The sequence below is a fragment of the Girardinichthys multiradiatus genome, chromosome 12 (genome assembly GCF_021462225.1).
Source record: "Girardinichthys multiradiatus isolate DD_20200921_A chromosome 12, DD_fGirMul_XY1, whole genome shotgun sequence".
Classification (NCBI taxonomy): Eukaryota; Metazoa; Chordata; class Actinopteri; order Cyprinodontiformes; family Goodeidae; genus Girardinichthys; species Girardinichthys multiradiatus.
The window spans coordinates 45,638,887-45,662,048 of NC_061805.1; the positions used below are offsets into that span (position 1 = coordinate 45,638,887).

The 23,162-nt window shown below is 37.8% G+C and overlaps 1 protein-coding gene across 3 annotated transcripts in view; it reads left to right on the forward strand.

Moving 5' to 3' along the window:
* Positions 1–23,162, forward strand: part of hs3st1l2 (heparan sulfate (glucosamine) 3-O-sulfotransferase 1-like 2) — a 48,155-nt gene that overhangs the window by 7,505 nt on the left and 17,488 nt on the right. For 2 of the 3 annotated variants that reach the window (XM_047382441.1, XM_047382440.1), the window contains exon 1: positions 672–931. The exons of the other annotated variant lie outside the window; for it this stretch is intronic. The gene's annotated coding sequence lies outside the window, so the exon portion shown is untranslated. Of the gene's footprint in view, positions 1–671; positions 932–23,162 lie in introns of those variants that run through there. 3 annotated transcript variants of the gene reach the window in all.

Genomic DNA, 23,162 nt, shown 5'->3' on the forward strand with positions numbered 1-23,162 from the left:
GGCTTAAACCAAACCATGTGGGGGTCTCCTCAAGGTTAAGCTGACGGTTGTCCTTGCCATGGTTTTTGCCTGTGCTCATTTAGGCAGTGTGCTTCAGGTTCAGGTATTGATTTGGAGCGTAAACTTGGAGGACGACTATAATTTAAAATACCATCATTTTGTGTTTGTAAAGTTATTTTAATTTTATTTTAAAAGTTTTTAGGTTTTTGGTTTTTATTTATTATTACTATTTATTAGTAATATTAATAGGTTACGTTTCTATATTTTATTGTTATTATTTCCTTTCATTTTTTATAATATATATTTATACAATTTTGTAATTAATAACAATTTATTTTATTTAGCTATATTTTTCCTATTTTTAATTATCTTTAAAATCAAGAAATTCTATTAAAATAAACCATTAAATCATTTTATCAATTTGCACTGAAAATGAACTGAAATGTGAAAGAAAAACTCTTTAAAATGTGAGAAAAGACAAATTATGGGAATGTTTTGCTCCATCATGAGACCTGATCAGATGAAAAGAGCAGACCTGACGTGAAAGAGAAAAAGAAGGGGCGGAAATAAGGAATAAGGAGAGGGGTGTTGCCCTGCAGGCAGAAATGTTTGTGTGCGAACTAATCTCCCTCTCACACACACACACACACACCCACACCCACACACCCTTCCTCTCTCCCAGTCACTCAGTCAGTTGCAATAACACACTCTCCGAAGTCGGCAGCACAAAGCAGACGCGCTCCCTGTTACCAACTTGTGCTCACACACGCCTCGCCTCACTGTGAGGAGCTCGCACTCCCTCAGACACTGGACACACACCTTCTCAGCAGCAAGTGAAGCACAAAAAAAGGAAGAAAGCGAGAGAAAAAGAGAATACCAAAACAAGGCTGGAGCAGATCTTGAGAGACGTTTTAGGGAAAGCCACAAACAGGTAAGACCTGCTTTTTTGAGTTTCTATACACTATGATTGCACTCAGCTTTATAACAACTAGAGTGAAACTGAAAGGTGTGACACTGTATGATGAGTGTAATATGTTAGAATACTGCAGCATGCACAGTTTGTGCAAACATCAACCTCATGCAATTACTATACAGATGAAGCACAAGAAATTTACCTTCATCAACACAGTTTTTTGGAGTTTTTGGCAACTATTTTCTCCTTAATTTATTGCTTACTTTTCAAACTATTCCTTTAATAAAGTTTCTTGGTAAGGCACCAGCGATTATCCCTTAAGTTGATGGTGTTGTAAAGTGACAAATGTGCTTTCTCTTAGAGGAAATGAAGCTGTGCAGATAAAGGATTTTTTATAGATATTTGATAGGAAACAAGTTCTGGTGTATGTTACTACATCACTATTTTAGGGTGCTAGAAAATGAAATACAAAGCTGTTTTAAAAAGATTTCATTGTTAGCAGAAATCCTTCCATTGTGCAGGAAAGCTTTCACTGGTTGCATTTCTTGATATTTCTTGATTTCTGATATTGCTGGTTTGTTAAATCTATTACGTTGCTTTACTTCACCCTATAAACATTAAGCACCACATGTGTTTTAGGAAGGACTGATCTTTAAACTGTGGTTTATTTTCAAGCAAATAAAAATTACAGTTCATCAGAGCTGATTGAGTCTGGAGCAAACAAGAGAAGCTACAGAGGTCGAAATATACGCAAACATCAGAGTTTTTCCCAAAAGTCAGTAGTTTATTTATGATCTACTGACAACAGTTACGTCTGTTAATTAGGACAACCATTTTTCAGTAAAGTGACCCTACTGGACCATAAATCATGTCCCACTGACAAAATAAATACATTTTACCTACATTTACAACCTATTTCAAGTAGATTTGTTTTCCCACTTTGCTAATAGGTTAAGTTGCACAAGGAAAAACTGCAGTTTGGAAAGTGAGTCATTCAAACATACATAGAAATTTAACCAGGACCATCCAAAGCAGATCCAAGTCTGCAGGCGGACAGACTTGGTGTCCGGTGTGCTGTCGGCCTTCGCCTGTGTTTATAGCAACATAATTCGAGCAGGGGAGGGAGACTGAAGAGTCAGATGGAGCAGAGGCATGAACGGACTCATTGTCTGGTCAGTGTGTGTGCACAGACTGGAGGGGTGTATTGTGTGTCTTAAAACAAACTGTGAGCAATCAGTGACATTTAAGAGGTTAATGTTTCACCAAAATGTGTCTGGTCTTGAGAACAAAGTCCCATCACGTAACATAACTCAGTAATAATTATGACTTCTAAACAATTTGCGTGACTACAAGCTGCAACTTTGAGTGTCTGTCAGTAATGGAGCACAGGATGTAGATCTGCTCATGAGTTTTGGTAACGTGCCTAAATTTTGAAAGACTAAACTGAACTAAGAGTGGAATGGTGGTGTGAGAGAGACCAGTAAAGGTGCAAAACATTTCAAAGGTAAGACATAGCAATTCTTTCAGGTCCTGCAAAAACAAAACCCCAATCAGGCCATATGTGGCATGCTGTCATGTAAACAGTGTCATCACTGCATTTGGATGACATGCAACATGCTTTCGGCACTGCTGGCCAAAAACAATGCATGGCATCAGAGCCGACAGATCTGGCCAAGACCTGTCGGCTCTGTGTGGAGGTTAGGGAAATTCTCTGTTTTCCATTCCAGAAAGAGGAAAAATAAGTGAATCTCTAAGTCTATCACCATGGTAGCAGACCCTGGAAACAGAACCAGCTCACTGAAAGGTTTTCTTAAATATCCCCTGAATTTCTACCAATGTGTCATTTTAAGTAAGCCGTCCATAACAGTTGTGGGATTTATCTCAATAACATAATCTGGCAACGCATAGAACACATAGACTTGTGTTTAATAATAAAGTCACAATTGTGCAATAAATGTCCCAAACACAAATGTTTGCTCGATATAATTTCTTATGCAAATTATGAATAAAATATTGCCTTTAGCCATTAGATTTTATTTTTATACAGTGGCCCTGTGATGGACCGCCTACATTGTCAACTGACCCCAGTTGCCTTAGTGATTAGAGTATCAGGACATTAATGATGGTGTACTAGAGTTTATTAAACTCGTTTACTCATTATGGAATGTACAAACTCGGATTTTTCCCACTCAGAATGAGTCAACGTATTAGATCACATACTGACCCAGAGTTTGTTGAACCTTTGTTCTGACACACCATTAAGCCCCAAAATTTGGCTTGTGATTTCATTTGAACCAGTACTTTCAAACTGGTTTAAGTAAAACTTAAAATTTTGGTTTTGGTTGAAAAACAAATATTTTGCATTTCCTTGGAGTGGTGTTTTTCTAAACTTATTTAGACTTTGGTTCAGGCAAAAGCTAGTAGATAGACAGAACCATGGCATTAGTTAAGGAACAACAACAGTAAGGTTTTTCTTAGAGTAAGAAAGGCTGTTTTAGTTTGAAAGCCTCATGTAACATTGATTCTGATGCCGTGGCACTAATAATGTCTGAGAACTAGCTTTCATTTCCTTTTTCTGTTTTAAGAAATCTATCATTTCAATTCAATTCAGTTTATTTATATAGTGCCAATTCACAACAAATGTTGTCTCAAGGCACTTCACAAAAGTCAGGTACATACATTTCAATTAATCCTAACCATTGAACAGTCCAGTCAGATTCAGTTATTTATTCAAATTGGATAAAAAGTTTTTCTGTCTAAGGAAACCCAGCAGATTGCATCCAGTCAGTGACTTGCAGCATTCCCTCCTCTCAGATGAGCATGTAGAGACAGTGGACAGTCACTGGCGTTGACTTTGCCGCAATCCCTCATACTGAGCATGCATGTAGCGACAGTGGAGAGGAAAAACTCCCTTTTAACAGTAAGAAACCTCCAGCAGAACCAGGCTCAGTGTGAGCGGCCATCTGCCACGACCGACTGGGGGTTTGAGAGAACACAGCAGAGACACAAAGAGAACAAAGAAGCACTGATCCAGGAGTACTTTCAATGGGAAGGAAAAGTAAATGTTAATGGATGTAGCTCCTTTAGTCGTTTCACCTAGATAGAAAGAACAGATAAACTCTGAGCCAGTTTTCAAGGTTAGAGTCCGAAAGAGAGCACATATAATTAGTTACAGTAAAAGCTCAGTCAATCGCCATGTCTAGGAGAGAGAAAGGGTTTAAACACTGAAAGACAGGGCCATGTGGATCATCGGTAGAGGGTGAGCATTAAGTTGTTGCCAGCAGAAGCTTGGACAATGCCCCTCTCCAGAAAAGTGTCACAGGTAGACACAGAGTCAGGCCAGGTGTAGCTTCTAGGAAGTGTTGGAATTATGATTATTGATTAATTAATCTTTATCAATAATTATAATAAAAAAATCATAATTTGACTAAATTAATTTCTTAACCAAAATCCTCATTTATGAATCGAGACTAGAGATGTCTTCGGGTGTTGTAATTGTGGCTCAACGCCTTTGATGATTACAACCATTAAATACTCAGTAATAATTAATAACTATTACCAGAGATGTCACTGTTTAATTGACCTTTTCTGCCAAAACATGTGGAACTTCAACCTTATCTTGACTGACGAATCACTCTTGCACAAAATAAACACAAAACGCCTTCTGTTTATCTATGTGAATATTTATTAAATCACAGCCCTGATACAATACGTTCTTCCCATTTAATAATATTCACCTACTCAAACATGCAAAGTTCTACACAGAAGGAGTAAAATATCTAACTAAACAACATAAAGCAAAACAGCAGTTGGTGCCGGGATCAAACAAGGAGTTATGGCAAAAACGATAATATGACAAAAGGGGTGTGGTGTTGAGTGGAGGGTGGGGCGCAGCTCAATCTGTAACTCAGTTCTACTCAGTCATAAAACATCCCCCAACGCTGGGCGAGGTGAGCAGACAAAGGGTTATAAAACTTTTGGCGGCAAGCTAGTAAGCAGTAAAGTTGAAGTCAAAGAAATTGGTGAATTTCACCATGAGGTTATTATAACAGTCCAGTTACACAGCGCACCTGCGCACAGGTGTTTGCACGGTAAAGACACACTTGCAAGACACGGCGGTCTCCGAAAGTACCAGCGAGTTTCAAAACAATGACATGCATATACAATTCCGAACACATTAGACTCTAAATGGCGACTCTAATCGCACTAAAAATCTCCTCTACCCTGCCCGGCTATTCCTAATAAAGAAATAAAAAAAATAAAAATAAAAGGATGTGTTTTACTTTGTTGAAGTCTTCCTTCTGAGCAGAGTTGAGAGAGAGGAAGGGGAAAGTTGGAAGTTAATGTGCTTCCACAGTTAACTTCAGGAGAAGCGGTCAATCTTCGTCCTCTGGCCTCCTTGGCGAAAGGGAAAATATGATCTGACCATCAGCAGTCGACTAGAACACAAAACAAGGTGGCGATTCGTCTCCTTGAATCTCCGTGGGTTTTTTTTTTGGTTACATGTTAAGTTCACGTCTTCGATCGGCGTAGTGAAATTTCTGGCCTTCTTATTCCAGAAACCTCTTTTATGAATTTTTTGTTGGCCAACGAAGGAGAATAAATGAAATCCACTCGGGACTCTTCTCCAGATGATGCTTCAGTTGCGTGGTCACCGCGTCACGGTCTCCAGCTGAAGGCAAATGGTGGGTAGTCTCATCCTCTGTTATATAGTTGACGGTGGCCTCAGGGCTGCAACGCCCCTGTCTTATCAGCCGCAGGGGCCGCTGGGTTTTGTAGGACTATCCTGCGGTACAAAATGGCCGATGACGTTGGAAAGGCATAGTGGCGTCCAACAACGTGCAAATGGTCCAATATTCAGCAAACAAGTGGTCCAACAGAAGAGAAAAGAGAGAACAAGGTTAAAAGCTGAAATAACAGCAAATAATGCAAAATTGGAGAGTAGTGTGAGAATGTAGCGAAGAGGGTGAAAGTGGTCATTATGTCCTCCAGCAGCCTAAGCCTATAGCAGCATAACTACACAGAAAGTTTCAGTTCAGATTATTTAGTTAAACGGCGCTTATTTTCAACAATGTCATCTCAAGGCACCCCACAAAGGGTCCCACTGATGGCCATTGTTATACTAAAAACCACAACGATTGGCATACCTCCCTCTGTCAGACTGATTATAACCACTGGAAAAGAGAAGGGGTCAGACAGGTAGCAGAAATGGAGGGTGTGTTTGCACCTCAACCATAACTGAGCCGGTTTAGGCTAAACCTGACTCCCCCTTACTCCAACCAACAGGGAGGGAGGAAGGCTCCCTCCCTGATAAACTAAGCCATTCTAACTATAAGCTTTATCAAAAAGGAATGTTTTAAGCCTGGCCTTAAAAGTAGACAGGGTGTCTGCCTCACGGACTAAAACTGGGAGCTGGTTCCACAGGAGAGGAGCCTGATAACTAAAGGATCTGCCTCCCATTCTACTTCTAGAGACTCTAGGAACCACCAGTAAACCTGCAGTCTGAGAACGAAGTGCTCTGTTAGGAATATATGGAACAATCAGATCTCTGATGTATGATGGAGCTAGATCATTAAGGGCTTTATATGTAAGGAGGAGAATTTTAAATTCTATTCTGGATTTAACAGGGAGCCAATGAAGGGAAGCTAAAATAGGAGAAATAAACAAATTCCTTGTATGTCCAAAAACGTACTTGGCAATAAAGCTTTTCTGATTCTGATTCTGATTCTGATATGATCTCTCTTTTTAATTTTCATCAGAACTCTTGCTGCAGCATTGTGAATCAGCTGAAGGCTTTTAACTGCATTTTGTGGACATCCTGATAGTAAAGAATTACAATAGTCCAGCCTTGAAGTAACAAATGCATGGACTAGTTTTTCAGCATCACTCCTGGACAGGATATTTCTAATTTTGGCAATGTGATGAAAGAAGGAAATCCTAGAAACCTGTTTAATATGGGATTTAAATGACATGTCCTGGTCAAAAATAACACCAAGGTTTTTTACTTCATTATCAGAGGTCAATTTAATGCCATCCAGGTTAAGTGATTGACTAAGCAGTTTCTTTTTTAAAGACTCCGGTCCAAAGACGACAGCTTCTGTCTTGTCTGAATTTAGAAGCAAAAAATCTAAAGTCATCCAAGTTTTTATATCTTCAAGACATGCTTGTAGTCTATCTGACTGGTTGGGTTCATCAGGATTTATGGATAAGTAAAGCTGAGTATCATCAGCGTAACAGTGAAAATTTATCCTATGCTGCCTGATAATTTGACCTATTGGAAGCATATATATAGTAAAGAGAATTGGCCCAAGTACTGAACCCTGTGGTACTCCACAATTAACCCTGGAGTTTAAAGATGATTTATCATTTACATGAACAAACTGGAATCTGTTGGACAAATAAGATTTAAACCAGCCTAGCGCTGTTCCCCTGATCCCTACAGCATATTTCAGCCTTTATAAGAGAATATTATGATCGACTGGATCAAATGCAGCACTGAGATCTAACAGAACCAGAACAGACACAAGTCCATTATCTGAGGCCATAAGAATATCATTAGTGACTTTCAGCAGAGCTGTTTCAGTGCTATGATGAGCTCTGAAACCTGACTGAAACTCTTCAAACAGGTCATTGTTGTATAAATGCTCACACATTTGATTAGCAACTATTTTCTCAAGAATTTTAGATAAGAATGGAAGATTGGATATAGGTCTGTAATTTATTAAGTCATCTCGATCAAGCGAAGGTTTCTTAAGTAAAAGTTTAATTACAGCTAACTTAAAAGCCTGTGGTACATATCCATTTACTAAAGATAAATTAATCATATCTAAAATGGGGCTGGTAATCAGAGGGAACACTTCCTTAAATAATTTGGTTGGGATTGGGTCTAACATACAAGTTGAAGGTTTAGATGAAGCTAATATTTCTGAAAACTCAGGAAGCTTCACAGGATCAAAACAGTCCAAACACAGATCAGGTTCTGCAGTTATTTCCAATGTTGTCTCACTTGCTGAGGATGAAGTAATCATCTTCGGGAGTATGTCAAAGATTTTCTTTTTAATAGAATCAATTTTATTTAAGAAGAATCCCATAAAGTCATGACTGCTAAGAGCTAAGGGAATTGATTGCTCAACAGAGCTATGACTCTGTGTAAGTTTAGCAACTGTACTAAAGAGAAACCTAGGATTATTATTGTTCTCTTCTATTAATGATGAGAAATAAGCTGTTCTAGCTTGGCGAAGTGTTGTTTTATACAACAGTTTTTCCAGATTAAGTAGGAATCCTCTAGGTGTGTAGAGAGCAATTTTCTCTACAATTTTCTAACATTGTGCTTTAAAGTACGCAGCTCTGAATTAAACCAGGGAGCTAGCCTCCTATGAATAATTACCTTCTTTTTCAAGGGGGCTGCATTGTCTAATGCATCACGCAATGATGAAGAAACACTATGAACAAAAGAATCAATTTGTGAAGGGGCAGAAACAGAATTATTGCCCTCCATTGTGCTTTTCAGTAATAATGAGGAGATTAAAAGTGGAACAGATTCTTTAAAGGTTGTTACAGCAACCTTTAAACCATCAGACTTTTGTGTTGTTAAGCAGATTCACTAAAACTCTTTTTGCTTTGCAAAGATGTGTTTTTAGGGCAGTTTGACCAAAAATGTAAAAAACACAACTGTGCTTGGATTTTGCTCTTCTTTTAAAGAATTTGGTGTACAATTTTTTTCTATACATTTATACTCCTTATAGTTGTGTAAGAACAGCCTGGTGTAAAGAGATACTGGTCTATATTACAATTTTGTATGACTCTTTACTCAACTTTCTTTCGAACTGTTCCTGTTGTTTAATGCTTGGAGTGTTGAAATCAGTTAGCCTCTTGTGGTTGAAACTTTTTCAGAAGCAACATCAGACAACCACACTTTCAGAAAGCCAAAATAATGAGCTAAAGTCACTGTACAGCTCAACAGAGCTAAAAATACAAGCTACAAGAGCTCTGTGAGTTTACAAAGATGATCTATATCTTTCATACGCAAGGGGCATGCAATCCATTTTCAGAACTAAAATTCTGATGAGAGGAGAGTGAACTACTAAATAATGGTCCAGCATCAACTCTGTAACGTGTGATTAAGCCATACTGGCACAATTATTTGGGATATGTTGTTTGGGATATACAGTCATATTCAATATATTGAAAATGTCATTTGTTTCAGTAACTCCATCACTGAGTGAAACACATTATATATATTACTTACACATATACTGATGTTTTCAAGCCTATTTCTGTTAATTATAATGATTTTCTGTTTACAGTGAATTTAAAAAATGACACATGGGATTAGAATATTACCTCAAATTGATAAAACATTATGGTCAAAATTATACATACCGTGTATATATATATATATATATATTAATGGACGGACGGACGATACAACAATAAAACCACTTTAAAAACAGTTAATGTTGTTTAGGAATTTTTAATAAGACTGTGCAAAAACTTTGAGAATAAAATAGGTTTTGAGTTAATTTAGAGCTGCTTCTATAATATAGAAGACAATCCAGTGCATGAGATGTACTTGAATGCACCATAAAAGCGTAGCTGATGGAAATTTCCCGTCTGGTCAGAAGGACTTGTCACAACAGTATCCGTGTGTTGTCACATTTCATGGTACACATGCTTTATCTATAATGCAGTAAAAGCATTTTGCCCTGTTGCAGTTTTTTTTTTTTTGTATTTGCTTCATTGTCACGTTTCAGATTATTGAACTAATTTTACTATCAGACACAGATAATCTGAGTGAATACAAAATACATTTTCAAAAGATTATTTCATTAATAATTAAAAACAGCTTTCCAAAGCAGTCTAGATATATGAAAAATAGAAATTGCCCCATTGCTAATTTATTTATGTACTACTTGGCAGCTCAGATTCAACATCGGTGGGCTGACTTGAACCCTCTTTGTCGCATCATTCCATTTAGAAGTCACTCAGAGACAGAAAGTGTCGAACTCCAGGCTTAAATTGTCTAGAAAAACTGGGTTTTATTATGACTGACTGATTCACTGGACAGTTAAGTTCCTTAAAAACCAAGAAAAATACATTTCTCTACAAACAGGCTGACTGAATATCTAAAGAAAACCTCTAGACAGTCTGAAGTATTAAGTCTACGTAAAATGTACAATAATATATTTCTTTTAGCAGCAAAATGTGAACAAATGAGGAGTAACAGCAAAGATTTGCAAGGCATTCATAGTGAATACATAAAGAGTACGGAAACTCTACAGACAGCATACTGCTGTAGATGTAGCAGGAGCCTTACAGATCTAATGCTTTATAGTCACCCTGCAATTATTGAAGTTTCTAAAGACATTTTACTAAATAATTAAAATAGTAACAAAGTCAGAACAGCAGCTGTGAAGTTTCTCCTTACAGAAAAACAAATAAAATCCCACACAGCCATTGTTCCTCATTAGACAAAAAGTTATAAACCTGAGTTATTTTACACCTCAGAAAAGTTCTCGTGTTTCACGGAGAAGCGAACAAAACAGGATCACAAACCACCAAAGCAATTAAACCCAGCGACGGTAAACAGGCAGATCAATTAAAATGTGATTAGAACATAAAGCAGAGTCGATAAAGTGCAGACAACCAAAGCAGGAGCAATAAACACTCCGCCTTAAACTGATTTTATGTTCTTTTGGGTCTTTTTTCATTTATCCAAAGGCTTTTCTGTTTACATCTGGAATTGTTTTTTTCTAATTTCAACGTTTAAAGACGTAACTGCAAAAAGCCTTTAAAAAGCGTAACTTCAAGGTTCTAAAGAGGGGACAAAGTCTCAATTTTACTTTTATTGTACAATAAGAGAGAGATATACACAGATGGAGACAGAAATAGAGTTTGAGAACTGCTAACTGTCAGTGTGGGGTTTAGGGAAGGACAACGTGCAGGTAAGAGCTGGACAGCAGCTTGTTAAAGGAAAACTTCTTCTTTATTCCAAAGTCCTTTACAAAATGTAGCAAAAACATAGCATAGTCGAAATCCTTAACGTTTACAAAAACAAAGCAAAACGTAGCAAAATCACTGCAGGTGTACAAAGGTACTAAGCCCAAAAACTTACAAAAAGCCACTCTGCAGGAGCGAAGCATAAACAAGGTTTAGACATGGTAGGGAACGGGGTAGTAACGGAAGGAACCAGCGAGGAACTAAGCAAACAGAACAACTAATATACACAGAGCGCAGAGAGGGGAACAAAAGGCAGGTAATCAAAGAAACAGGGAACAGGTGTGACAAGGAGGCAGGAAGGCTGAAAAGACAGGTGAAACTAATACAAAGACTAAAGCAAGGAGAAGGGACTAATAAACAATATAGTGAACCAAACTAAGCAGAACTATAGACAAAGATAAATAAAGCATAGAATCAAGACCAAACATGAACTAGAGGAGACTGAGAAACTGGGGAAAAGAGAACAACCTAAAAATCTAAGGACTTAGCAAAATAGAAACCATAAGGGAAACCTGACTACAAAAGTAAACAAACCTAAACCAACACTGATAGAACAAAACGAGGATAAAGCAGTGAAAACAAGGACTAGAATAAAAGTAAACCAAGATGTAAACAATAACTAAGCTGACCTAACATAATCAAATACAGAGTTACTAAATCCACGGAGACAAAGGATCACAATAAAAATAATAATTAATAATAATAATAATTACATAAGAAATAGGAAAGCAACCACAAAAGGAACTAGGAGCAAAGGGGGAGAAAACACTAGGAGACAGGAAATAAAACAAACAAACATGACTACAAAACCAAACTAAAGTCAAAACATAAAACCACAACAAAGTCCAAATATGTCGTATCACGACATCAACAAACTGAGTAAAGTTTGGTCGAATTATCGTTAGTCAGTGAGAGCAATTTGGATGAAAGGTGAATTGATGTTTTGGAAAATTAGGAACAATATGAGCGGGAGATAAGAGCCTGGGAGCAGCTCTGACAATGACTAGATGTTATGTCTCAGGGGAGGAGGGCTGATGTTTCTGTGTCTCAGTGGGAGGGGGTCTCAGCCACCTTCTTGTTGAACTACATTATGGCTGGGAACATTATGAGGCATTGGCTGAAGGAGCAACCTTGAATAATTCATGGACTTTATCTGTGAGCAGAGAGCAACCGTCCTCTGCAGAGCTTCAACCCACGACACACATAGTCAGAAAGAGGATACTTCAGACCCCTAAATCACAACCACCACGGTCAGAACTCTGATTTTACCTTAAATTTGATCTAATTCGGACTGAAGATCAAAATTACCCCCTAAAATCAGATCTCTGATGCCACAGTTATTATCTTTTGGTCCCAGAAAGAGTGGTTCTGACATTTGAATTAACATTATAGGAATAAAAACATAAAATATTTAAAAACATTAACAGCTTTTGAACGTTTGAAATTCTGACAGTATGTGGATTAAAAAAGGAGCAACTTTCTTCAAGCGTGATCTAATTTCTCCCCACCAAAAGTGTGACAACAGACGGCTGCCACGCTCCGACAAACCCTCCTCAGGTTTGACGGGGCAGCCCACAAGTTCGTCAACGTCCCGTTAGCTCTTCCAGACATGCTCATGATCAACACTTTTACATGTCTCTTTTATTATTGCTTCATCCGCCAGCTTTTTGCAGTGTGCTGAAATTTGCTGCCTCCTCGGCTACATACTGATTTCTCTCCAGAGTGAGATATTATTTGACGTTACTCTCAGAAACGTGAAGGGGATGCGTTTGTTTTAAATGTTGTCAAGTTGAAAGAAGTAGATTGGATGAAGCTCTACACTATTGTAATCATTTTTAAGAACTGCATTTCACAGTTGTCTGATCAAAAAAACAGGCATTTTAAGCATCACATTAGATTGTATTTAAAACCGTTGGATGTTTTGAAGTATCTTCTATTAAGATAATTTCATGTGGAACAACTTGTTTGATTCCTCCCTGTATGTTCACAGAACGATTATCTTTGATGCACAATTTAATAATCCATTTAATTAATATTTGGCAGGGAAACTGCTCCAAATCATGATGCTACCACCACATATGTTGCTTTGTTGATGATTGACGCTACGAAGTTTTTGAACATCAGAATTCATTACCCTGGTTTTTTTTTTAACCATACCGGGCCTAATTTTCCTCTGTTTGTATACAATCTACCTAGAATTTTTACACATTTTACATTTCAAAGATCAGTAATAATCCAGACTGAAATTTTTGGATTTTCCAAATATCTTTGTCAACTCTGAAGTTAAACTCTAATCTGGCAGAGCACTGATGGACTAAATTACAGTGTTTGCACCTTTTGTGGTATCTGGACCAATTTATATGTGGTCTACTTCAAAATCTGTAACATGAATTTAATCCCAACTGGATTATCCTAAACCAGGAATCTGCAACCTTTACAATCCAAATAGTCATTTTAGCCCTCAGTCCAGGTAAAAAAACGTGTTTACTAACATCTTAAACTGATCTTGCAACATTTTAGCAAATGTTACAAGTTCTTTTGAAAAAAAAAATCCATCCATCCGTCCGTCCATCCGTCCGTCCATCCATCCATTATTATGGAGAAAATGGTCATTAAATTAATCTTTCGACATTTTATATAATAATAGGCTTAATTATTGTCAGTTTGTTTCTAATAGCTTTAAACCAGACCACGTATTGTCGCCTTAAATAAAGTCAAAGCAACTAAAATTTTGCTCTGTGTGTGTTTACCAGCAGTCCTATTCAAGGATGTGGTTTGTGGTTTAAAAAATCCAAAGCTGGAGGTCAGACGAGTTCGCAGGAGGTCAGTGTTAACCGTATTTGCTGAACCTTATGGTGGGAGTTTAACCGGCTGGCAGCCGCCCACTATGTCGAGGGAAAGCTTTCCCTGTGACACAAACACACACACACACACACACACACACACACACCCACACACACTCAGGAACTAGGTAGAGCAGAGAGGCCGTCACACTTCATTTCCTCTAAGGTGACAAGAACTCCTGGTGGCAGGCAGATGGAGGAAGGCAGCAAGACTATATACACAGAAACCCACAATGAGAAGTTCTGTGCATGTTTAGAGCAATTAAAATATTACAATCCAGAAGGCCAGGACAGGTGTGCAGCTCCATCTACTTAGAGACACTGTGCCATTCGCTCCAAGGCTTCAGAACTTTACCAAATGTGAGTAATATGAATATCATGAAAAACACGCAAATATTATTGCAGATTCTAGGTTATATCTGATAAATTTGTTCCTCTTTTTATTAAAGTGGGCTCAATCATCAGTGAATTCAGCTTTCCTTTTACTCGTCCTCCTGCAAGAGGAGTGCAGAGGTAATTTCTAAAGCACTCGCTGCAGAGCTGCCAGGGTTTCAGCATCTTGCTCCGGGGCACATCAGCAGGATTGCATGTCTTTCAATGAGCTGAACTCAAGCCAAAGACTCCAGGCTGACAGATGATCTTCCCTCTCACGAGCTGGAACATCATCCCTTTAGCAGACAGGAAAACTGATGTGAGCTGACTAGCTGAACTGAAAAAATACCCAGAAAGTTAAAAAATATTTTGGTTTTTCAGAACGTCTAGCACTTGAAAAACTTTTAATTTGATTTTATCCCAGTGTTTAATTGTACAAGCCAAAATAATATAATACAATGAAACATCATTTTCTGATCATGACAGTGAACAAATGTGAATACCATTGCAGCAGTGGCACAATCTCTGTCCTCTGCATTCTCAAAGCCTGTTCTCCTTAATATTCCATGTTTTGACCAGATCAGCACTGTAACGGACATGTATCCGTGCCTGTTACCAACAAATTTAGAAATAAACTGACAAAGGAAGGCCATGGAGGGCGGAGGGAAGCACTCCAGCACATGCAGTGCTGCCTCACATTTGAGGGGTGACCTTGATGAATTCCAGACAGTCGGAGGGAGTTCAAATCTGGTTGCCAAAAATATGTATGCGTGTGGTCAGTGATGGCTCTCATTAATTTCCAGTCGCAGAGAGCCCCTCAGGACGGGTGTGTGTGCTGTGGTTTGAAACGGATGAAGGAGGTGGGGAAGTATGGGGGGGGTTAAGTAGGATGGTAATAAAGCCATTTAGGACTCATGAAGTGCTTGGTCAATCAAAAGCACCCCCTGCTAAGCTCCTCATGTTCTCCTCCTTCAAATTACAAGCGTGCACTTGAATGTGTGCAAGTGCTTCAACGTGTCTTTGTGTATCTTCGGGAATGGGTTTGTGCATCCATGTGTGTCAAGATGTATTAATGAATATTGTGTGGAAATGGGCACACGTGTGTGCTGAGGGGCTCAGCAAGCCAGTCTGGAGAGGCAGTGGGATGTCAAACTCAAAGCGAGACTGACAGTCAGGCAGACAGAAAGAAAAGATGCTCCACCACCAGAGCTCTGTGAAAAATAGAAACAGAGTAGATGCAGCGATTCGAGTGTGACTCGTTTGGATACATCACAGTTAGCGTATTTGTGGAAAATATATGTTCATGCATTTGCACCTAAATGTTAGCGTGAACTTCTGTTTAATTTGTTAGAGAAAGTTTTCAGCAGTGAACGTCCTCCAAATCTTGCAGGTAAATTTACAGACAAAAACCTCAAAGCCTTGCCTCCTGAAGCTTGCTCTCTTGCTCTCTTCCTAAACATCCACATGGACTTAGTCCAATACCCCCCCACCCCATACTTACATTCATTATTAAAAGACACACAGAGAATCAAACGAATATAAAAACATCTTCTGAAAACACGCACAGATAAACATCTGCACGCTACAGTATCATTACATGTTGTGCATTCATCTAATATATTCTACAGCTGTATAAGGTTCATTCACATGCAGACACAAAGCAGCATCAGCATTCACTGAAGGCGATATTTCAGGATCTAATAAGCTAAAATTCACCCCTCAGCTGAACCTGCTGAACATATGAATCTGTTCCCTCATTAAATTTTTCCATCAGTTGCTTCATGCTGGGCAGGTTTGGAACATGTTTGTTAGTTTACAGCAGCTCATTAGCAATGACACTGAACTGCACAACAACAGAAGTTGGTAACCTAAATAATATACATAAAAAAAGATTTATCTCTTTATTGTTTCCTGATTTTTTTTTTCTGTCATCTCCTAAAAAATGCCATGCCATTTTAAGTGATCAAAGAAACAAACCAAAGAAGAAATGCAAACATTGATAAAAATTAAAAAAAACATCTGCAGTGTAATCAGCAACTCAGATTTAATGGGGCAAGACACAGAGAAACTGACTGAAAGTGATATTCAGGGTTCATTACACTTTCATGCCTGCCTCAAATTTTGTGAGTTCATAGTTTCTAACAGCTATACAAAAAGGAAAACGTACCTGTACATTAATTATATATCCACTGAAAGCTCCAAAAGTTATTACCATCAGGAGGTCCTGAAGTTGTTTGTTCAGAAAGAGGTCCTGAAATAATACAAGCAATCAATTGACTGAAATGGTGCTCCAGAGTCAGCAACGTCCTCAGCATCTGATTTTATTTTCAACGCCATCAAACTTTGCAAAGAGACCCTAATAGGTAAATACATGAGAGTCTATGTCCACCTAGTAAAAGCGTGGTTCATCCACACTATTACTACAATATTACTCTAACAATACATAAAAGCAGCACAGGCCTTATATAATCATTTTACATACACTCATCATGGGCATGGATGTCGTATTAATTTTGCTGATTTTTTAATGAGTTTGCACTGACTAAACAACAAACACCTGAAGTGTTTTTTAAACACAAGAAATTGGATTTTAAGTTTGAATTCATTGCAGAAGTTCAGCAAGTTGCACTTTGATCACATGGTTTTTGCAGTTAGCTTCTGAAACAATTCTGGATTAATATTTGACCACTGTTTTATATCCGATTTCGTTGAGTTTATTTAAATAGTGTTGTTTACTAACATGGACCTGGATTTTAAGAAAGGCTTGAAAATTTTCAACAGGGACGAGGAAGCCATGTACTGTAAATTGTTTACCTTCCCACAGGGGAGTCAGTTGCATATCATTGTACATAGATGGGGTTCTGGCCAAGAATGGAACCTCTGCTCCACCTTAAAGATCAACTGATTTTGCTGCTGTCCACATGGACATGTCTTCCTTGGAGAAGTTATATTGTTAGATATATAACTATGTTTGGAGTAGTCACAATGAGGTTTCAGAACTCAAAAATACTCTGCCTGTGAACTGTGAAGCAGAGTGGTGGCAGCATAATGCTGTGGGGCTTTTATTTTATTGTCAAGGGTACTGGTGCTTTTTTCAAATTGGACAAAATAATAAAAGAAGAAGACCTCCACCAAATTCTTAAAATTCTTCATACAGTTGGGTGTGCAACAGGACAATGAATCTAAACGCTCATCCAAACTGGTTTTCCCATTTTTGGCCCTAAAATTGGCGGACTATGCTTAAACGTCAGCAAGGAAACCATAGTAAGTAAACTTACCTGCTCTGCATAGTGATCAAATGTCCAGCCAGAACTGTGCCAGAAGCATGCTGTCAGCTACAAAAGGCATCTGGTTATAGAGCAACGTGGTAAGGGACATTAAACCGAATATTAGTGGAGATGTACCTTTAAATTTGTAATGATCGTTGTTCTATTCACTTCAGTTGTTCTTAAGTTCCTATTTTCTGTGTTTTTCTGTTCTTTGTTGTTAGGTTCTCCTTTGCTATCTCCCTGGTTCCTGTGTCTCCTTTGTGGTCTAAGTTTGCCGTCCTTCTTTATTAGAAGATACTTATCCACCATGCTTTAGATGTGCTGGTGCCGCTTTGGTGTTTAGGAAACTCGTGTTATGACAGTTTTTGAGTCTGAACGTATAATTTTGAACGTGTGGATTAGAGAACACCCCCAAAATTCAAACTTGTTATTTTAAAGATCACTAATTCTAATCCGGTTATTATTGAATTAGTAAATTATTTTAAAATTTAACATACATATATAAAATACATAATAAAAAGCCTACATTTTATATTAAATTACTGACTATGAGTGTCTGTAAAATTCTGAGTGGTACTGTATCTGTCTGGCTGTGTCCGTTTTAACCTGACAGGCGAGTAGATGAGACACCAATCAGATTAATTATCCATTCTTGACAACAAAGCAGCGTCAACCTGATTTGTTTATTACTGTCACTGCATGGTGCTGCTTGGCTGCAACATAACACCAACTGTGGCATCATCTGTAACCTCCATTATCCTCTCCCCATCCACTGTTTTTACATCAACCTGCCACCTACTTTCTTTTCTCCTTCCCTCCATCCTTCCAAACCTCCATCCGCTGTAATATTTAATCCCTTGGGTCAACTTCTCAGGTGATACTAATCGAAACAATCGTTTCCCTGGAAATCTCCAGCAGAACCCCAAACACATCTAATGATGCAGGTAGTACTTCCTCCTCTACTTCCCGTCCTCCTCATGTAACTCTCACTCCCCATCTTTCATTATCCAACCATCAGATCCTCCTCTTTTACCAAAAGACATCATCTGGGTTTTTTTGTGTTTCTCATTCCCTTTCTATTCTGTTGTCTTTCTGCTCGTGCTGTTTGTGACTTCTCCAAAACAAAAACCCGGTTCAGGAACCGGTTAATATTTGTGCTCGCTGGCCCGTGATGATATTGACCAGACAACTTGTTCACTCCCATCTGTCAGCTCGTCCTCGTCCCAGAGACCCATGTTGTGCACGAGCGTGACACTTACATGTGCTGCTAAAGAAACAGGGTTCATCCAAAAAAAAACATAACCCCCCCTCCATAGAGTCCGGTTTTCCTCAGTGACAGTTGGGTTAAATCCACTCTGACAGGTCAGCTCTTCTCGCTGTCAGGCCAAGCTGTCGCCATGACAGAAACCACACATGCTGTATGTCTGTAAATGTATGTACTCGAACATGCGTGTTGGCAGCAGGGCAGGAACTGGGTGTTAATTATTTTTGGTAAGCAGGATGGACCACTTACATCAGTACAAAAAAACTACAATGGTTATTTTTGCTTTTATTTGCTTATTTTTATCTGCAATAACAATAAATGGCCAAATTCTTGTTCCCTTTAAATCAGATCTAAATCAGATCTAAAATGTTTTCACCAACTGGATTAACAAACTTAACTTGACTGTTTTATAATGAGGATCAAATTGGTATATATGTTTATGTTTATAACAGTTTGTGTGATTGAATTGAACTGAAGATACAGTCATATTCAGTAAATTAGGAAATGCGTTGCAATGAGGCTATCTTTTAAAAACATTTTTCATTTAGCACACATTTCTTTATTAAAATATTTGTTATTGGTCCGATGTAATTTTCTAATCTTAAATGTTATGTTTTCATTAACAGAAAATCATCATAATTAACAGAAAGTAAGGTCTGAAAACATCAGTCTGTGTATAATTAATCTATATAACATGTTTTAGTGAATTTAGTTACAGAAATGAATGAATTTTTCAATAATGTTGAATAGGACTATATATTTCTGTTGTAAATTGGATTTATAAAAACTTCATTTGATGAAATGGAAAAACCCTGTAACTTACAGTGGTACTGATAATGTTCCGCAGGGGGCATCTCTAGTAATTGTTAATAGTAATCAGATTGTTTCTTTATCTTGACTTCATAAATAAATTAAGGATGAATATTTATATGGAGGACCAGGAGAGTCACTGAAAAAGAAATACAACCATTTCAAATCTAATATTTAAATGATACAATTAGAAATCCAATTTGAAAATAGTTTTGTAATTGCACATTTTAAACTGATTTACAAAATATTTATTGTAAATTGTATTTATTAATCCATTATTAAATACTGCAATTTGAAAAGGAAATTGTCAAATCCTACTTCTAAATGGAGATTTAAAAACACACTTCAAAAATCTTATTATAAATACCTTTTCTTATCAAACATTTAAAAAGATAATTCTTTTTTCCATTTCCGTTTTCTTTTTCACCTTCCATTTTCCAATCCTTTTTGCAATTCCATTTTCTTCTTCCTTTACCCTCTCCATTTAGCATTTCCGTGACCCTTATGGTCCCCGAGCACACTGGAAACCAAATTAAACCAATCACAGTTGCTCCTCAGATGTAATCAGCTCTCTCATTGGTTAGACAGCCAACAATGTTTTGATCCAAGTGTGGCTGTCTAGCCAATGAGAGAGTCGGTTACATCCGAGGAGCAACTGTGATTGGTTTAATTTGGTTTTCAGTGTGCTCAGGGACCAGAAGAGTCACGCAAAAGCTAAACGGAAAAGGGAAAGCATTAAGAGAATTCACAGGGTCCATAAGGGTCACAGAAATGCTAAGTAGAGATGGTAAAGTAAAAAGAAAATGCAATTGCAAATAGGATTGGAAAATGTAAGTTGCAAAAGAAATTACCATTTTAAATGTTTGATAAGGAAAGGTATTTATGATCGGATTTATACATTTTGTTTTTTAAATCTCCATTTAGAAATTGGATTTAAAAATAAATTTTCAAATTGCAGTATTTAATAATGGATTCATAAATACAATTTACAATTCCTCTTTAATAATTAAATTTAAAATGTGCAATTACAAACTCTTTTCGAATTGGATTTTTAATTGTATCATTTAAATCTTAAATTTGAAATGGTTGTATTTGTTTTTCAGTGACTCTCCTGGTCCTCCATATTGAAAGCCTAATCTGTTAACCCACAAATTTTAAAAATTATGCCTCGTCAGATGTCCCAGAAATGGCCAGCAGGAGGGCAACATATAACTGCTGCTCCACTTTATTTAACCCTCTTTTTTTTACTCTTTAGACAACTACTGCCAGAAATTATGCACATTATTGTGGAACTGATGTCTTTTCTTCTATTTTTGGTAGGCTCATACAAATTGTGAAACCGTTTTACGCCAGGGAGCAGATAATTAAGGCTGAGTTTATTTGTAAAGCTGTACAGGATGTCATCCTTACCATTTCTGGTCTTCACACAGCATATGTTAGTGTGTCATTCTGGAAGACTACCATCCCTCACCTCAAGAAACAGTTTTTCAACATTTAAAATATTTGAGGCTTTTTAAATCTGACAGTGATTAAACTGCATGTGAAATATGTTCGGACACCATGTAAATAAAACAAAATATGTAGTTGCAGCATCACCCATCATTTCTGGTCCTCTTTCTAAAGTTTACAGTTTTTACATTTGGATTGACATTAATCAGATGAATGCTAATAAATTTGCACATTTGTAAGCTCTTGGTCACTGTGCTCATTTATGACTAAAAGGAAGTACACCCAGTATGATTTATAGCTTCAAATCCAAAATATCATCTGAATAAGCAAGTAAACATGTACAGTTGTCATAAACAGGGACACTGAATGCAAAAAGAAGACATTTTTCTTGTTTTTTCTGGCCAAAAACTTGTTTTTTTCTTTACTTCTTTTTATTTACTTTATAATGCTAAAGTAGAAGGACTCTCCTTCACAGTTTTGGGCTTTGTTTTTTACAGCATTTAGCCACAGGATGAAGGTTCAACACATACTTAACTGTAAAATAAGTGAGTTTTACCATAAAGTTTCTGGATGAGCTGTTTGCTGTTTGCAGAACTTTGCAACAAGAACATGAGGTGCTATAACACTGAAGGGTAAAGTGTTGTCTACTACCATAGGCCACAAATGCAGAAGCGCTTTAGTCTAAGGTATCATAATTTGCAGCTCCAATCAGATTTCTCCTCACCAGAAGCAAGAGAAGCTGAAACAAAAGACGGGGACTGAATAAAATTTGTTATTGCTTTCTGCCTTTCGATTTTGGCCTTTGTTGATAGCTTGCGTAATTACTGCTAAGTGCATTTCATTCCCCAACTGACGATGAACATAATTTTGCTAAATGCCAGAAGCATGTAGAGTGTAGGTGTGTGGTGTTTGCAGGTGTGTGAAACAGGAGGAGGAAAAAATTGAAGAAGGGAGAAAATGTGGCTCATCAGGTACCTGGCTCAGGGGATGACCAATCATCTCTCTTTCTGTCCCACCTCTTTAAATCAAAAAGGCTGGCACTGAATCGTGCGCCAGCTGGCTTCAAACACAAACAACATGCATGCAGACAGAACAGCAGAGTACATGCCAGCAGCACTGCCTAGACATAAAGACCATAACACCCTCTAAGCAGAGAACAATTTACACCGAATCCCACCAAGGTTTTCTGTTTGGCTCACACTGTTTGAGATAACATATGCATAAATACCCACACACATGCACATGACTGTAAAAATGTTTCGCTGTTTTACATGTGCACACAGTCAACCAGATCTCTTTGATAAAGTGCTCTTCCTAATTACCCCCAAACACACACACATACACACAGTGCAGCAGAGACACATGGAGTTTACACACACATAACTGAGCACAGCAAAGAAAAAGGAGCCGGCACATTTTGGTGTTTGATATGGTTGACCCAGATCTGGCAGCGTGCATGGCAGAAGATTGGAGGGGGAGGAGGTGGAGGGGAATAAAGTAGGAGTGAAATAGGGGAGGAGAGAGGAGGTGAGTTATCTTGGTGTTTTGTGTGTGAGTGAATAAGATGATGAAGGAGCCAAAGGATGGCTGGTGTTGCTCCTGGAAGGGTCCCTTTTCCCAAAGAGTGTAATTTGAAAAGCAGCATCAGGTTCATGAGTTGAGATGAACAGACACCAGAGAAGGTCAGAGTTACCGAGACTTAAATGAAGAGCAGAATAAATTTGATTAGGTGCAAGTGTTAGATTCTCTCTTTTTTGCCAGCGATGTTGGAAGCCTCTGTTTAAATATAACTTGTGCTTGTTTTTCTTCCCTGATTATTGACTTGCTTGGTAATCAAAAGAAGCTGATTGAATTATTGAAATTGGTTTCAGCTTGATGATAATAATAAATAATTTGTTCCTAATCTTGAAAGCCAGCTGAAAAATCCAAAATTCACAACTATGGATTACTGTAGTAAAATTGAAGTGGAATCAGCAGAGTTTTAAAGGCCAAGAACTGACATTTAATGGTAACAACAAGGTTGATCATGCTTAATTGTTTAGTTTTGTGTTTAGTTGTTTTGTTTTTTTGGGGGTTCGGGGCTCACATGCAAGAAAACTGCTGCTAAGACTACAGCGGCTGAAAGGAGAGTTTTTAAGAGTACTTTACAGTTAGATGTTCAGTAGAAGTGAGTAAACTTATTTACGTCCAAGAGTGTTCATCAGTTGCAAGCTACTGTCTCTTGTAGACTATGTAACACCACG